The sequence below is a fragment of the Lynx canadensis genome, chromosome C2 (assembly GCF_007474595.2).
Source record: "Lynx canadensis isolate LIC74 chromosome C2, mLynCan4.pri.v2, whole genome shotgun sequence".
Lineage (NCBI taxonomy): Eukaryota > Metazoa > Chordata > Mammalia > Carnivora > Felidae > Lynx > Lynx canadensis.
The window spans coordinates 66,985,690-67,003,562 of record NC_044311.2 but is presented as its reverse complement, the minus strand read 5'-3'; positions in this window follow the sequence as shown (position 1 = coordinate 67,003,562).

The following is a 17,873-nucleotide window of genomic DNA, read 5'->3' as shown; positions in this document are numbered from 1 at the left end:
AGTAAATGATACGGTTAACATTTAGTAGCATACATTTATTGATTATAGATACAATACCTGGTAGTGGTGTTTTGAAATGACAGAATATATAACTAAGAAAATATATATTACTATATTCTAACCACTCAAAGATGACAGAACACATGTTAATATTTAAAAATATTTATTGGTATGCCAGATATTGTCATTTGGGAAACTATACGCTCAGCTTTTTTTTTTAATGATAAGATATATTTTATTTCATTTATTTATTTATTTTGAGAGAGAGAGAATGCCTGAGTGCACTAGCAGGGGAGAAGGGCAGAGGGAAAGAGAGAGAATCTTAAGCAGGCTCCACACCCAGCATGGACACAGGGCTGGGTAGCACAACCCTGGGATCATGACCAGAGCCAAAATCAATAGTCAGTTGCTCAATCAACTGAGCCAGCCAGGTGTCCCACTATATGCTCAGCCTTGGAAGCAATTTAGACCCATCATAATGTATCTTCGGGAACTTTCTAAATTAATACATGTAGATAAACTTTATTTTTAATAACTACTTAGCATTTTATCATATGGGTGTAATTTATCTAAGCATTTCTATGTTATGGAAAATTAAGACTGTTTGCACAGTTTTACATATTTTTAAATAAGAATGTAAAATCCATGAGGGCAGATACTTTTTATTCTGCACGCCAGCTAAAAATAACACTTGAAACCTAGTAGGCAAAAAATAAATTTATTTAATGAGTATGTTGACTGAATAATGTCATACTGAGTATCTTCATATAAAACTCTACCTGGGGGTGGCTGGCTGGCTCAGTCAGTAGAGCACCTGACTCTTAATCTCAGGGTGTGTGTTCAAGTCCCACACTAGGCATAGAACCTACTTTAAAACACACACACACACACACACACACTTCTGTCTGTATTTCTGATTATTTACTGAATGTAGAACTTTTTGATCAAATAGTAGGAGCTTATATCCATTCTTCACCATGTGCTTTCCAGTCTCTTTGATTAAAAAAAAAAAAAACTCGTCGGAAAAAAAGAAATCACTCACATGGTAAAAAATGTACAGAACAGGACATCATTATATTTCTAAATATAACCATTTGTTTTAAGTTTTCTGTTTACACATGAAACTTTAAAAATTACTTACATGATTTATATGTACTTTAAGAGATTTTTTTTCTGAAAACTATTTTAAGAAAATGGGTAGAAAATACCAAAAACCAAAACATGAGAGAATTAGAATTAAAACTTCAAGTATCAGTCCAGGAAGAGCAAGACCTAACTAACAGACATACCAGAAAGAGCAAAGGTAGGACGTATTAATGAGATAACCTAAACAAAGTTCCCAAATCTGAAGATACTTATGACCCCTACTACCACTTGAAGGCTATTGTTGCAGTCTTTAAATAGTAGTTCCTCCTTTAAAGTTTGTACTATATGAGTGCACAGGGGTGTTCTTAGTACCCTGACTAATACTACCTGAGAGTCCTCCCCCTTTCACTTTTTCCCTCCTCCCATTCCTGCTGCCCTGTGAGAACTGGGTTTTACATCTCCCAGTTTCAGCCACTCTCCACCTTAACCAGAGAGTGATAAGCAGATTCAACTCGAGGATACTGTTCTTCAGGATTTTATCAGCTGGAAGACATGCTATCTGAAAAACATTTCAAAGACCTTACAGTTCTTTTGCTCTATTCCAAGGATATCTGCTTAAATCTACAGCCATAGTTTCCCATTACTTTATCTTCTTCACCTAATGGTTGTTATACCTCATATCTAGAATTTATATACTGAAGACTAAGTAGAAGTCAGGATTGAACAACAGAGCATACGATTTAGCTCATGGCTCCCAAATTTATATCTTGGGTCTGAACTCTTCACTCAAACCCCAAACTCAAATATTCAATTCCCAGCTATTTATTTTCATCTATTTTAAAATTTTTAATGTGTATTTATTTTTGAGACAGAGCACAAGTGGGGGAGAGGCAGAGAGAAAGAGAGGGAGACACAGAATCCGAAGCAGGCTCCAGGCTGTAATCTGTCAGGACAGAGCCCTACACAGGGCTGGAACCCACGAACCCCAAGATCATGACCTGACCCTAAGAACGATGCTTAACTGACTGAGCCACCTAGGCGCCCCTCAACTGCCATTTATTTATTAGGCACCTCAAACTTCACGGGTTCAGAAATTGCAAACAAAATTGTAGGGATCATCTCTCTATCCTCTAGCCTCTTTTTGCACCAGTGTCTTCCAGATTCATCATATTCCTGACACACTGACCTTTTATTTATTATTAGAAAACACCAATCTTGTGTTTTCTTGGGCTTTCCACTGTCTGCTCTCTCTGTCCTGAAGACTCTTCCTTGAGATCTGTACATACCTGGCTCTTTCACATATCATTCATGTCTCAGCTGTAATGTCATGTCCTCAGAGGACTCTTCCCTGACAAAATTAAATAAAGCTGCCCCTTCTCATTTTTCTCATTTTTGTCTATCTTACTATGGTTTGTTCATTTTATTCATAGCACTTGCACTATTTGAATTTTTATCTTATTTGTTTATTGTCTGTCCGTCTCCATTATTTACATACTCTGTTACAGTAGATACAAGTTCTGTCTTCTTCACCATGTATCTCTGAGCAACGGGAAAATAGTGTGGTGCATGGTAGCTAAACAGTTAAGAACTGTTTTTCAATAAATGGTTGAATGACACAATTTTTCAGTAAATCCAATACAACTTTTTTTTTTTTTTTACTTTAGACCCATATTACTATTTCTTGTGTTGAACATTAAAAGAAGTAGTTGGTTTGTTAAAGGCCATGTTGTACAAATAGTATGTATGTTTAATCTAAATTTAGGTTGATAAAATGCAGCATACGGGATCTGAGGCCTACAAAGGAAAAAGCAGATTCATATCTTCTGTTTCACTCTCCCTCAATGGCTTTTCCAATAATGACTTTAGCCTCACTTTAGTTTGTCCTTCCTATAGCTAAGATTTACTGAGATACCCAATTACAGAATTATCCCTTCTTTCTGACAGCACGTGATTCAGGACAAAGCCCTACTTCCTTGGACCCTGTCCAAAATCACTCAACCCAAATCCAAATCCTATAATAATTCATTTCCGGCCTTCTCTTACTGAGACATCCCAGGATTCCCTATGATGTGTGTTACTTCTTCTGGAAACCAATAATAAACCCAACTTGTTCAAGTGTTCTTGGGTCTTTGGCTGGAGGACATTATTATACCTGACACCTTGTTACACCTATTGGCAACTGGTAAAACTTCATCTATACCTAGGTAACTCCATATAAAGGGAAATTCTAGGACTCCCCTTTGGGTTACTTGACGTAGCAGCACGTATCTACATGATACAACTAAGTAGAGAGCTACAGCTGCTAAGATCTGTTGATGGAAATACTGTTCCTTCTTTCTCCAAAAGACCACAACCCTGTGTCTGAGGGCAGTGACACTCAAACTATAATGTGCAATGAATCACCTGGAGATCTTGTTTAAAAAAATAAAAGTTCCTATTCAGTAGGTCTGGGTGGGCTCTGACATTCTGCTTTTCTAACAAGGTCCAGGGTAATATTAAGGAATAAACTTTGAGGAGAAACTTTTTAAAGGAACTAGAGGCAACAGACTTGAGCTCCTATTTCCCATTTTCCCTCAGATAGGATGCTCAGATGACCACTGTATAGGTAAGATGTGAGTTGTGTCCTGAAATTATAGACTTCTGAACTTCCTTTCTATTTTGGAAGAAGGGATGGAAAAAGATGAAAGGCCTTGCATTAAATTAGACATGTATATATGTTTGTGCTCCTAATCTTTAGGTACAACCAAGAGCAAAAAGATTTTGAGATTGGTTTTTATTTGAATGTCTGTGGATACTCCCAGCAACAAATACCGGGACAAAGATTTGAGATTCAGTAGGAAGGTAGTCCCCGGAAACACCAGTAGGGGAATATGAAAGTGAGGCAGGAAAAAGAAGGAGGCCAAGAGAGAGCAAATTATCAACCAAGTTACCGCTGTTGACAACTGGAGCATAATCTCATTGGGGAATTCTGTGCAGACTATGCCTTAGAATTATCTCAAGAAAGGGATGAGTGTTCCTCATTGGTTGAGGCCAGCTTCTAAGGAAATTAATTCTTTATCACTTTTGTCCTACCTTGATAGCTGGCCTATTGTGCTACTAAGCCAGAGAAAAAGAAAAGGCAGCTCTTCAGTAAGGAGTCATACTTATTCACGGTAAGCAATCTTCAGCTTAGAGGTAAGCAGTGAGAAGATATATAGGTGAGACATGGACAGCAAATGCTTCCTGAGTTGGGGCCTTTGCTAACACAAGGTGAGAAGTAATTCAACTATTACCCTCAAGAAATTTAGATGTTTCTGATCAAGGGAAGAATATGCCTGAAGCTACTTCTTATCACAAATAACCTTTTTCATTAAGGGGTGACAGCAGGGCCCCTTGAGAGACCCTGAGGTGTCATTGCAGATGGATGAAACCTTGCTCTTCAGATAAAAGCTCTCCTCTCTTTATCCTCATCAGCTGGAAATGCTATCGGGGAATACCCACTCTGAAAATCTAACAAGGTGAACTCTAGGTGTTCTTTCCAAGTAGTCTATTGATCACTCTGAGTTCAGCTATTAACAGTATGATAATTCACACACTCAATTTTTTCCAGACTCCTTTCTCACTACAAAAATTGGAGAGGCATATGGGCTATGATTCAGTAATGATCCTGTTAGCCAACAGTTCTTTAACATGATCCCTTAGGTAATTAATCTTTCACAAAGTATTCGTCCTAGATTGTTCTGGAAATGCCCTTGAGTCTTTTAACATGATGGTGTGCTGATCCCCTTGGGCAAATCCCAAGCAACCCGGCAGGCTTGCAGGGGTTGACTTCAATTTTCACCTCAACTCCTCTTTATGCTCAAATGCTGAAGATACCACAAAGTGTAGGAAGACAGGGCTCAGGCCATGGGAGTTTCTAGGACCGTGCAAAGGTGGAGGGAACTAAGGATAGTTTTCTTTTCTGGCTTCCTCAAGGCATTGTACTTGAGACATGTTTGGTGTGTTTAAATATCTCCTAGTGCTTGGTGCTGACCATGTGTTCTACAAGCTTTAGAGAGAGTTATCCCTCAACAGATCCATTATTATCGAACTTGGTGAAGCAGGACATATCACGGAGCTACTTACTATTTCTTCTTTTACAGTCTTTTCAGGGAATTTCAATATCATGATAAATGTGCCCCATAGGACTTGTTCATTATAACCAAATCCAATCTTGGTTGGATCAGATGTTAACTCTAGAAACACCTGAACCTCATATTTTTTAATGTTTATTTATTTTAGAGAGAGAGAGAAAGAGAGAGAGAGAGACACAGACCATGAGCGGGGCTCAGTTGGTTGGGCGACCGACTTCAGCTCAGGTCATGATCTCACAGTTTGTGAGTTTGAGCCCCACGTCGGGCTCTGTGCTGACAGCTCAGAGCCTGGAGCCTACTTCAGATTCTGTGTCTCCGATCTCCCTGCACCTCCCTTGCTCACGCTCTGAGTCTCTCTGTCTCTAAATAATAAATAAACGTTAAAAAAATTAAAAAAAAAAAAGAATCCAACCCTTGATTTCAGCTCAGCTCATGATCTCATGGTTTGTGAGTTTGAGCCCTGAGTTGGGTCCACTGACAGCACAGAACCTGCTTGGGAATCTCTCTCCATCTCTCTCTGCCCCTCCTCTGCTCATGCACACACACACACACACACACACACACACACACACACACACACTTTCTCTCTAAATAAATAAATAAACTTAAAAAAAGAAAGATGGAAGCCCAGTAGGTTGTAAGCACCTGAATTTTTGTCGGCATATGGCACTTTTCATATTCTCCATTAATTTATCATTATTTGTTTTGTTGTCTTATGTCACTAGTGAGATTTTAAACTTTTTACAGGTGGAGGTTGTGCCTCACTCATCTCTGTATTTCCTTTATTGTTAAGAACAGTGCTTTGCCCTGGGAAACAGCTGGTGCTCACTGTTTAACCAGTAAACTATGCATGAACAAATGAGTGAATGCTCTTTTGCTAACAGTTATAAGGCAATACAATTTAATTGGAAGAACTAATGGGTGGCTTGGAATGCCAGTTGTCTTGTACCATGTTACTTAAACAGCTGGTTAATTTAAAAGTAATATGAATCAAACCAATGTTTTGTCATCACATAGACAAAAATTGGCTCATTAACTGGATTGTTCACTTTCCAGTTTGTGGCTATCAGTTCATGTAGATAGAAATTCGTAGTGTTTTGTCTTCTTCCTAGATAAAGTAATATTTAATTGGATGATCTTGACCAAGTAAATTAAAATCTCCCTGGATCTTCTTTTCTCCACCTGCTAAAGAGTATAGTCAACTCTGCCTGTTCATTGCTTCACAAGGAAATTGTCATGCTGACAATTTTATAAAAGAGGATTTTATATAGAGAAAGAAAGGATGAAATGGCTTAGTTCCTATCTCTTCCCAAGGAAGATTTTGTAAATGACTTTATTCTAATTCATCAATCCAGTTTGTGTTAGAATTACGGCAATTGTGAGCCATGAACTCCTCAGCATCACCCTTATTTTCACATCTTTATTCTTTGGTTGATTCACTAAGTAATGTGATTACAAATAAAGACATTTGATGGATATTCTTGTGTTCCTTGGTATGTGTGATTCGTTGGACTCTATCATACACACACACACACACACACACACACATACACACACATGGAGAAAAAGAGAGAGAAAGGGGAGAGAGAGAGAAGAGAGAGATATTTGCTTTAAATATCTTTAAACTCTTTGGTTATTGAATTTTATTTTATTTTTTGACCGAGAAAAAAAAATAGAAAGAAAAAACCCAACTAGTGACTTAAACTGACACATAATCTTTTCTTGTGAGTTTTCAAAAGATTAAGTTCTAAGGTTGAATTCTAAAGGGGATCTATGATCTAAACACCTGACATATTCATACCTAATATACATTGGTCCTTGCTGTTCATGTCTTTATATCAAGTCTGTTAAGTCTTAGTGTCTTAAGGATTCTCTGCTTCTATTGTCTCCCTCCTCCAAATTATAATGTATATTATTACCAAATCTATCTTCAAAAAACACATCAAGTACCTTCAATCACTTAATATTTGACTACAGCAGGATTTGGAAAACTATGGCATGAGAACCTAATCCAACCTACTGTCCATTTTCATAAGTGAAATTTACTGCAACACAGACATGTTTATTCATTTATATATGGTCTATGGCTGCTTTTTTGCTACAATAGCTGAATTAAGTACTTGCCACAGAGACTGGATGCCCCACAAAGCTTAAAAATCCATTGTTTTGCCCCCACCCACCTTTTTATTTTACACAGAAAAAAAGTTAGCTGACCTCTGGACTACAGGATAAAATAAAAATTCTACAGTCTGGCATCTATGGCCTTTCATAAACTGTAGTTGGAATATAGCAGGTGATCAATAAAAGCATAATCTAGGTAAAAATTTATGCTGGACATATATCCTACACAATTAATTTCTAGCACAGTCTCCTAGCTTCAGCAGTCTCCTGTCCTGTTGGGAGGGACTGTGCAGCAAACAGTCAGGTGTATGCATAGGATTTAGTCAGACATGCCTGGGTTCAAGTTAAAGCTTTGGCATTTACTAGCTGCATGGCTTTGAGCAAGTTAACTTTCTGAATCTTGGTTTTCTCATTTGTAAAATGACTTCATGGGGTTCTAAGAATAAAATGAAGTAATACATTTTAAATACCTAATATAACAGTTCATACTCAAGAAAGGCTATTGCATAGTTTCTTGTTTAGTCCAAGAACTAGGATTGCTTAGAAGATACGGTCTATCAGTCAGCTTGGACTGCCATTAAAAAAGTACCTCAGACTGGGTGGCTTCAACAACAGAAATTTATTTTCTCACAGTTCTGGAGGCTGGGAAGTGTGAGCTCAAGGTGCTAGACGATTTGGTTTCTGGTGAAAGCTATCTTCCTGGCTTGCTGATGGCTACTTTCTCGCTGTGTCCTCATGTGGTGGAAAGAGAGAACAAGCTCTCTGGTGTCTTTTCTTATAAAGACATTAATTCTACGGGGTCAGGGGCTCCCCCATATGACTTTATTTAATGTAATTACCTCCTTTTAAAAAATCTTTTTTATATGAACTTTTAAAATGTTTACTTATTTCTGAGAGAGAGAGAGAAAGAGCAGGGTGGGGCAAAGAGAGAGGGAGACAGGATGCAAAGCAGGCCTGATGCAGGACTTGAACTCACAAACTGAGGTCACAACCTGAGTTTAAGTCTGACACTTAACTGACTGAGCCACCCAGGAGCCCCATAACCTGTCTCCTTGTAGGTCCTTTCTCCAAACACAGTCACATTGACGTTAGGACTTTAACGTGTGAATTTACTGGGGGACACAATTTAGTTTATAGTACATGACATGCAGAGGGTGATGACTCAATCTATACCTGGTGGATTGATCATTGTATTCCCCACAGAGTGGGTTTCATCTTTAAGTGAGGCAAGCATTTGGTTTTCAAACTTTAAAACCATTGTCATCTTATTGGCATAATATGATATTTATGTATATCGTTAAGCTGCAAAAGTGTATTACAGGACAACGTATTGTGAGATTACATTTTTTGGTAAAAATACACAGAAAAAAATACACACAAGGGATATATGCCCCAAAAGTAACTGAAGTTATTGCTATTTGATGGAATAATGGACAATTAAAAATGCTTTTCTTTTTCACTTCCTGCTTTTTATATAATGAAAATGAATTGCTTATATAAAAGTGGATATATGAGTAGGGCGATCATAAAACAAACTTAAAAATACACTAAAAAACCCCACATATTTTGACAGTGTCTATAACTTTTTAGTTATTTAATTTTTATTTTAGGTGAAATTCTCATAAAGTTAACGTTTAAGAGTGGCATTTAGTACATTAAAATGTTATGCCAAGGGGCACCTGGGTGGCGCAGTCGGTTAAGTGTCCGACTTCAGCCAGGTCATGATCTCGCGGTCCGTGAGTTCGAGCCCCGCGTCAGGCTCTGGGCTGATGGCTCGGAGCCTGGAGCCTGCTTCAGATTCTGTGTCTCCCTCTCTCTCTGCCCCTCCCCTGTTCATGCTCTGTCTCTCTCTGTCCCCAAAATAAATAAACGTTGAAAAAAAAAATTAAAAAAAAAAAATGTTATGCCAACATCACCTCTACCTAGTTCCTGTCCATAACTTTTAAAAACGACTTTGTAAAGGTCTATTTACATATCTTATACTCCTCCATTTAAAATGCACAATTCAAAGAATTCTGCATATTTACAGAGTTACACAACCATTACCACAACTCAGTTCTAGAACATTTCCATCACCCTGATAAGACTCTTTGTGTCCATTTAGATTTTACTCCCATTCTCACTTCTAGCTCCAGGCAAATACTAATCAACTTTTTGTCTCATTAGATTTGTCTTTTCTGGACATTTCACATATGTGGAATCATGTAATTTGTTATCTTTTGTTTTTGGTTCCTTTCATTTTGCATAATATTTTTGAAGTTCATTTATTGCATAGCATGTATCAGTATTTCATTATTTATTTTTTTCTTTTGTTGAATAAATTGCATTGTAGGAATAAACCACATTTTATTTTTCCATTCACTCATGGACACTTGAGTTGTTTCTATATTTTGCGTATTATGAGTAATTCTGCTCTGAACATTCACCTGTTAGTCTTTGTGTGGACATAGGATTTCATTTCCACTGGGTAGGATCTTAAAAGTGGAATTACTAGGTTGTAAACTCATATTTAACTTTCTGTGAAACAGCCACATTGTTTTCTTCATAACTTAGTTTTTCATTTCTATAAGCATCAACAACAACTACATCTTTGAGTTCCATAAATTGTGTAAACTGGGTACGTTTCTTATGACCTCTTCATTTCTTTTCTCATCTATAAAATGGGGATGTCATGGGGTTCATGTAAGCTTTAAAAATAATATACAAAACACTTAATATGTGTGAGTTCTAACAGTGCTAGCTGTTATCACAGAGTATGTTCAGAAGATTGGGATACTGACTGGAATTTCTTGCATAGACATAATATAACGCCATAATATAAAATCATTCATTATTTTCTATTTTCTATGGTTCTTTTCAGTAAAATATCTTTGCAAACTCTTCCTACATTTTTAGAATTTTTTTTTGCCAGATCTTTCCATTTCATAGCTTACTCCTTATTTAATGATCTTGATTTAGTTCTTCCCAAAGTATCCAACTTAGCTTTTTTGTAAATTAGTCTTCATAGAAACATCAACTCTCATTCTATACTTATATATTATATTCACACTTCATTATTTTATGCAATTATATGCCTCTATGGTTGGAGCTGAGTGGCTACCTGGACATGAGGTTTCATATGCTGGGAATATTACTAAGTTTTACAAGGTGAATGAATACTTCTAGTTAATCTGGCAGCTGATTGAGTAGAACTTGGTAAAGATCTCTTACTTTACATGGCAGTGTCTATAGGAATTTCTACCAGTTACAAAGTTAAAGAAGAGGAAACAGTAATACAGGTTTATCTCCACATTCTGCAAAACATGAAGCAAACTTGGCATATTCATCATGTAAGATAAATACAGCAAAATTTGTGGGTGATTTTTTAAAACATGGGGAAATATAATATTAAGATTAAAAAGTTGAATACCAGTAAGTCTTGAGGAGGAAACTGTGGCTTTAATAGAATTATAGGTTAATTTTTTCCCCTGCATCTCTATACTTTTCTCTATTAAAAGTAATAATGTGGACAGCTTTGACAAATACATAAAAAGTAAATAGAACTTATGGTTTCCGTTACAATATTTAAAGAGCTTGGAAATTGCCCTCTTATCCTTACAATAAAAAGGTAAACAAATGGAAAATCAACAACTTCTCTTGAACCTATTAGGTAATTGAGGTCACAGGGCAAACTGCCACCCAGAAATATCTAGAGATGGGTAAATTCAGAGTCATAGTCAAGGCCTGCTCGCCTAAAGTAGAGGCAAGCCATAAACTGGTAGAAATACTTAAAAGGTATTGTTAATGAATTGGTGGAGGTTAAGTATAGACACATAAAACCTACGCATAAATATTTATAGTAGCTTTATTCATAATCACCAAAAACTAGAAAAAATAAAATATCCTTCAATCGATGAATGGATAAAAAGTGGGTGGTACATCCATGTAATGGAATATTATTCAGCAAAAAATAAAAGGAAAGGAATTATCAAGCCACAAAAAAGATATGGGTGAGTCTTAACTATATATTGCTAAGTTAAAGAAGCCCATGTGAAAAGGCTACATATTATAGGAGTCCAATTAAATACCTTTGGAAAAGACAAAACTGTAGCACCTGTAAAATATCAGTGGTTTTCTTGGGTTCCGTGGTGGAGGGAAATAGGTGAATCACAGAGGACACATTTAGGGTAGTGAAATTATTTGGTATAAGACTGTAATGATGGGGGCGTCTGGGTGGCTCAGTCGGTTAAGCGCCAGATTTCATCTCAGGTCATGATTTCTCAGTCAGTGAGTTCGAGCCCCGTGTTGGGTTCTGTGCTGACTGCTCAGAGCCTGGAGCCTGCTTCAGATTCTGTGTCTCCCTCTCTCTGCTTCTCCCCCACTCACTCTCTGTCTTTATAATGAATAAACATTAAAAAAATTTTTTTAAAAGACTGTAATGATGGATGTGTGACACTATGCATTTGTCAAAACCTGTAGAACTTTATAGCCTAACAAGTGAACCTTAACGTATATAAATTTGATTTTTAAAATTTTAGGTTGCAGTTTCCCAGGAAGGATTGCACACTGTGACAAGAGACTTTAACCATGTTACAAATGTATGAAATAACTTCCTGAAGGGGGTGGGAGGGAAAAGCACTGACCTAAGTACTTTTGGAAAAGAGCAGCAAAAGGAACTGCCCATGGCATTGTACTCTAGTTGATCATTTTTCCCCCATGAGAGGGTGGGTTAATAATTCTGAAATTTTAGTACATGTATACGAAATGAACAACTAAGTAAATGTGTGGTGGGCAGCAGGAGCCAGATGTCTCACTGTTGGAGTAGGAATGTACAGATAAACAAGTGAAGGAGTCTAGAATGATCCATGTGGTAATGGATTAGAGATATCAGTATAAATAAATTTTAACTTATTTAGTTAAAAGATACAGATGGTTATATATGGAAATGTTTATAGCTTTGTGTGTATATATGGGTTTGTGTACACACATATATTTCCTTGCTCTGTCAGCTGAGAGGACCTAGACGCAATGACATGCCTAGAGCTCAGATCTGGTTTCTAACACCATTCTCCAATAAAAGGATCCAGGACTGCTTAGAGAAATGGCTGATTTGAGTGCCGGAGAAAGAAATATACAAGACGATCCTGGAGAATCCACTAATGTCAAAAATTTTAAAAAAGGGGTTTAGAAATAAAAGTCTATAATAATGAGAGTATGTCAGTGGAACACAGGAACCAATTGAGAGAGCTCTCAAGGGCCAAAACTGAGAACATTTGAGCACCCAAATAAGCAAAGTAGTACTGGATTATAACCCAGAGTAAAGAATAAGTATCCATAAGAACATACTGACATAAATATTAAAAAGTAAATAGATGAAGAATTTGGAATGAAGGAATAGGTAAGATAAAGCTATGGTAAAGCCAGTACAAAAATTTCATACTGTTGTTCTCCTGTGCTCTCTCATGAAGGTGGACTGCATATTTCTTCTGAGTTTCCTAGCAGTCAAAGCAGAAAATGAAGCAAGTTAGAAGACTTCTAGTACACATAAGCATATAAAAAAAAAAACGAAAAAACAAAAAACAAAAAAACAACAACTACTTGTTCAGGAGAAGGGCAGCTTCTCTTAAAAATGAGATCCAAGAGACCTTGCTTTCTTGGGTTTTCACAACATCCTTACAATAAAGATAATAAGGAATTTAAATAATCTTTCAATATAAACTAATTAATAGGAAATTTGTTTAATTAATTCCTCATGGCACATGTCCGATAATGTTTAAAGATACTGTAATCCATACCCCCATAAAATCTAAAATCATAACTTGTTTCTAAAAGAGGAGGTTTTAATTTATTTGAATTCTTGAAATCACAGGTGGCAGAAACTGACAAAAATTATTTAAACACGACTTCAAATTTTATTTTTATAATCCTGAACTTTCCTGATAATTAATAAATTGACATGTGAAAAATACATATTTCCAATTTTAATCCTGAGTTTTACATACATGTATTTTAGAAACAAGACCACAGCTACTGACATTAATCCCCCCTTTTAATTTTATTTCATCCTATTATGGTCACAAACCTTTGCCTATTTCCAGTTACTGACATAGCTTCATCTAAAAGCCAAAGTGGTCCCAGATTTATTTAGAATAGGTTGTTTATGGATTGAAAGAGCTCATCAACTCTGAACTTTTTTTCTAAGATTGGCTTGACTTTCTAACCTACTAGAGGTGTAGAACAAAGCTGTGAGATCACACTGGAAGCAGTCAATTGGTGCCTGACAGTACTCTCTTCCACAAGAAGAGCTAGGAGCCACTGGTAGGGTAGCTTACACAACATTAAGTCTAAATTAAAAAGAAGAAAAACACAACAATGTATATTGATCCCCACTGAAGATTGAAACTAGGAGAGCTAATTTGTTCCATGCGGGGAAGAAACACTGTAGACTCCCTGCTCTAGGCACTGTGGGTTCTTACCATTTAACTGATCATGGGGTGTCCTACAGAAGCTGACCTGGAATTGTTTTGGAGTGAGACTACAAAGACAGATATTTGGGATGGTGCTCTGTATAAGCATTTCCATCAGATGTCGCATTTAAATTACATTATATTTTAATAGTCCTTCACGTATTGTTTCTGTAAACAGAGCGGCTGCTTAGTTTGCAGCACTTCATTACTTGTAACATTTTATCCAAAATGAGAGTCTGCATCTAAGGAAATGATTGGCAAGTTGACCGAGACTACTTTTCCTTGTGCTAAAAGACCAAGACCTATACACCCTTCACTGTGTAATTTAGTAGCTTATGATTCTAATTATTGTCACTGATCCAATAATTTTGTCAGGTATTAAACTCCAGTAAAACCCAACATTACCCTCTTGGTGTTTGTCGGTAGGGTATTATTTAATTTAAGATAGTTTTAACAATTCCCCTTTCAAAGCTTCAGCAGATACTTTAACTGAGACATGAATTCTTCAAAGTCTGTCCTTCCATTCGTCAAATGCAATGGTGTGTTTTATTTCCATGGGAATACATTTCTTCTAATGTAATCGTGTTTTTTAAAGTACATTATCCCTTGGGGACATATTTTCTTATTTATTACCTAGAAATCTGAAGAGAACAAGATAAAAATACTAGCTTAATCAACAGAATACTTACATAAAACCTAACTATTTATATTTAAAGCAGGTCCTTTTAAAATGTTTATTTATGTGTGGTAAACAGTATGATGCACTGGCACACTAGGATGGTAAAGGGCACTGTGCTACTATCACTTTGGTATAGACTAGGCAAAACAGAGCAGCAAACATAGAAAAGGTCATTATGTAGCTAGAGTGGAAGGAAAACAACAGTTGTATAACTTCGAAAAGTTAAGTGGGAAAAAGTCTCCTGTATTGAGGGGACTTTTACTTATATCGTAATTGGATTTCAGATTTCATTCTCTTTTTCCACTTTTAGCAGTTTGCCTCACTTGCCCTCTTTCTTATATCTTCTACCTCTTCCTCTGCTAGCTACTTCTAAAATTTTCTTAAATAATATTAATTAAAAAAACAATTTCTTCGGAAACTTTTCCTTCTTATTGTTGCATTGTAACTCTTTTTTCATTCGCCTATAAACATGGTGGAACACTATTCATCTACCGTTCATGTTCATGTTTAAATCCTTCACAATCTGTTGTTTCCAACTGTTTGTGATTCATTATCTTCATATTATCAGATCTCTTTATTTTTTTAAGTGAACTCTACTCTCAGGGTGGGACTCAAACTCACAACCCCAAGATCAAGAGTCACAACCGACTGAGCCAGCCTGGCACCCCTGTCAGATCTCTTTAAATTGTCTTTTGACATGAACTCTATTTCCTATATGTGCCCCATCCTCACTTCCCGCATGAACTATCTCCTCTTTCTTGGCTTCCTGGTTAATGCTCTATTTTTTTTTTCCCTCACGAAACTGTTTTTGTGGGTTTTTTTCTTCTTTTTTGCTGTTAATATTGACTTGTGATCTCTGTCTTCAATGTGTCCTCTATTGCCTGACTCTAAAGTGTTGGTTTACTCTCCCTAGACTTCTTCTCAGTTTGTGCTCATTCTGAGTGACTTCATCCATTAGCAGAGCAGCCGCTCCCATTCATGTGCTGATGAATCCAAAATCTAAATGGATCAGATGAAGGAAAGCTGGACTACTTTGAGAAGAAGTGGACATTCTGAGTAATAAAAGTGGAAAGATAATTTTAAATTATGAAAGGACACTCAATAGCTATTAAAGAGAAAAAGAATTAACCCAAGGCACTAAATTCAGAGATTGTATAAGACCATAGGATGACTAAAATTAAGATCAAAAAGTCATCATAGTATTTTAGAACTCAAAGATGCTCCCTCTTCTTTGGATAGAGCAGGAACTCTTCACCTATAGCTTCCCGGTAGCTTGTACTAAGTAACAGAGAATGTCATGGTATGGAATTTTCTTGCTGTGGTTACTTGTGGAGTAGCGAGAGGAACTAACGAACAATAATAAACATCAGGATTTCTGAATAGTTATAAAGTATACTTTAACCACATCTCAAAGTGGCAAAATGAGATGAGTAGGCAGGTGAGTTAAGATATTAAGACAAGGGGTGCCTGGGTGGCTGGGTCTGCTAAGCATCCCACTTCTGCTCAGGTCAAGACCTCACCATTCATGAGTTCAAGCCCTGCATTGGGCTCTCTGCTGACAGCTTAGAGCCTGGATCCTGCTTCTGATTCTGTGTTTCCTTCTCTCTCTCTGTCCCTCCCCCACTCAAGCTCTATTACCCTCTTTCTTGAAAATAAATAAGCATTAAAAAATTTAAAAAAGATATTAAGACAAAAAGGTCTTTGTTGCTGATTCATTGGGAGGTATGTCAGCTAAAAGGTTGAAAGCAAAGCCCGAAAAAAATTGCCTGAGCCAGAAGTGAGTTTTGTGGGATAGCAGTAATGTTGTATGAGTGGATCCATACAGAATATAGTAATTCTTCATATTTTAAAAATAAAGGAAAAGGAGAACTTCATTGATTCAGCAAAGTCATAGCAAGGGTTTACTAACAGACGTTGTATTAGAATTCAGACTTCTGTCTTACGAGCTGTCATAACTGTCAGCCTCTAAAAAATGAGGAGGGCTTAGAGAAATTTAACGAAATTCTTTGTTTGAAAACCATTTTCACAATGCTTTGCCCCAACCAAGTAAACATCAACATTTATTAAACAAAATGTCTTAATTTGCAGGGAAAATGGTAAGTTATCAGGGTGGCTGATGAATGTTTCATTGCTCCTTCTACTATTCTGAGCCCTGGAGCCTGTCCAGCATTGTTGGCTGTAGGGACAATTTACTTCTTTCAAAGTTCTCTAAATTTAGAGCTGAGATGCTCAGAAAATCATTCATCACACATAAATAAACAGCCTTATTGTTATTTCCAAAACATTGAAAATCTTGGAAAGGAACAGGAACACAAAGTTTCTTTGAAGAATGAAGTGTCTTTGCTGTGTGGCCCTCACCCGTTTAAGAGGCTACTTGGCTACCGTTTTAGATAACTCACTCCATTTGACACATCAAGTGCATTTTTTCAGTGAGATTATCTTTTTGCAGACTTTCCCTTCTCATTTAGCTTGATTATTAGCAATTTAGAAACATTTACAAATGCTGCAAATGATCCAATTTAATTAAAAATACAATATAGATGAGAGGTATATATAGAATGGGGTTTTGTAATAAAGGAAGTCAATCTTTTTTTTTTTTGTTTTTACATAAAGGAAGTCAGTCTTCAATGAGAAAGACCCACTTCATACACAGCCCTTGCATAAATTGACTGCTATTTCTGTCGCTCTATCTTTCCAGCACAGAAAATCAGTGCATGGGTACCATACAAAGACTTGGAGCTTTAATGGATAGGCCACGTTGGTTGGGTTCTGGCAGTTGTTTCTTACTGTATTTTGTTATGCTACCTGAAATTCCTATAATTAGAATATTTGGACTCAAAAAAAATTACTCTGATATAATTGCAAACATTTCTGGGAATGGTAAAAGGCTTAGAGGCATTGGCATGTAAATATGAATTCATTTAATCAAGTTACTTTCCTCCTAAACCCAGCTGCCCCTTGGCAATATGAGTCTTTGTTTGGAGAAAGGAAAGCAAATCATTTGAAAATAGAGTATTTGGGTTGTTGCGAGCCAGGCGTGGATGGACGACATTATAGGGCAGGAATCACACTAAAGATAGATATGATTAAATATAAGAAGAGAGATTTTTTTAAAAAAGCATCCTCTATTTTCTCTGTAGGTGCATACACACATGCGCGCGCGCACACACACACACACACACACACACACACACACACAGGTATACTCAATATCTCTGTTCTGCCAGAAAATAGAAGTCAGGGCATGCCAATAACACCATAAGGATTAGCTATACTGTGGCTTAAATAGCTTATATTATGGACTGGCTTAGAACATTTTTCTGAATTTCAAGTTATAGACAAAAATAATAAGCCTTTGCAATGTAACTGGATTATAAATTTTGGAATTTCTAGACAACATAAATAAAAGGAGAGTCTCCTGAATAAAGG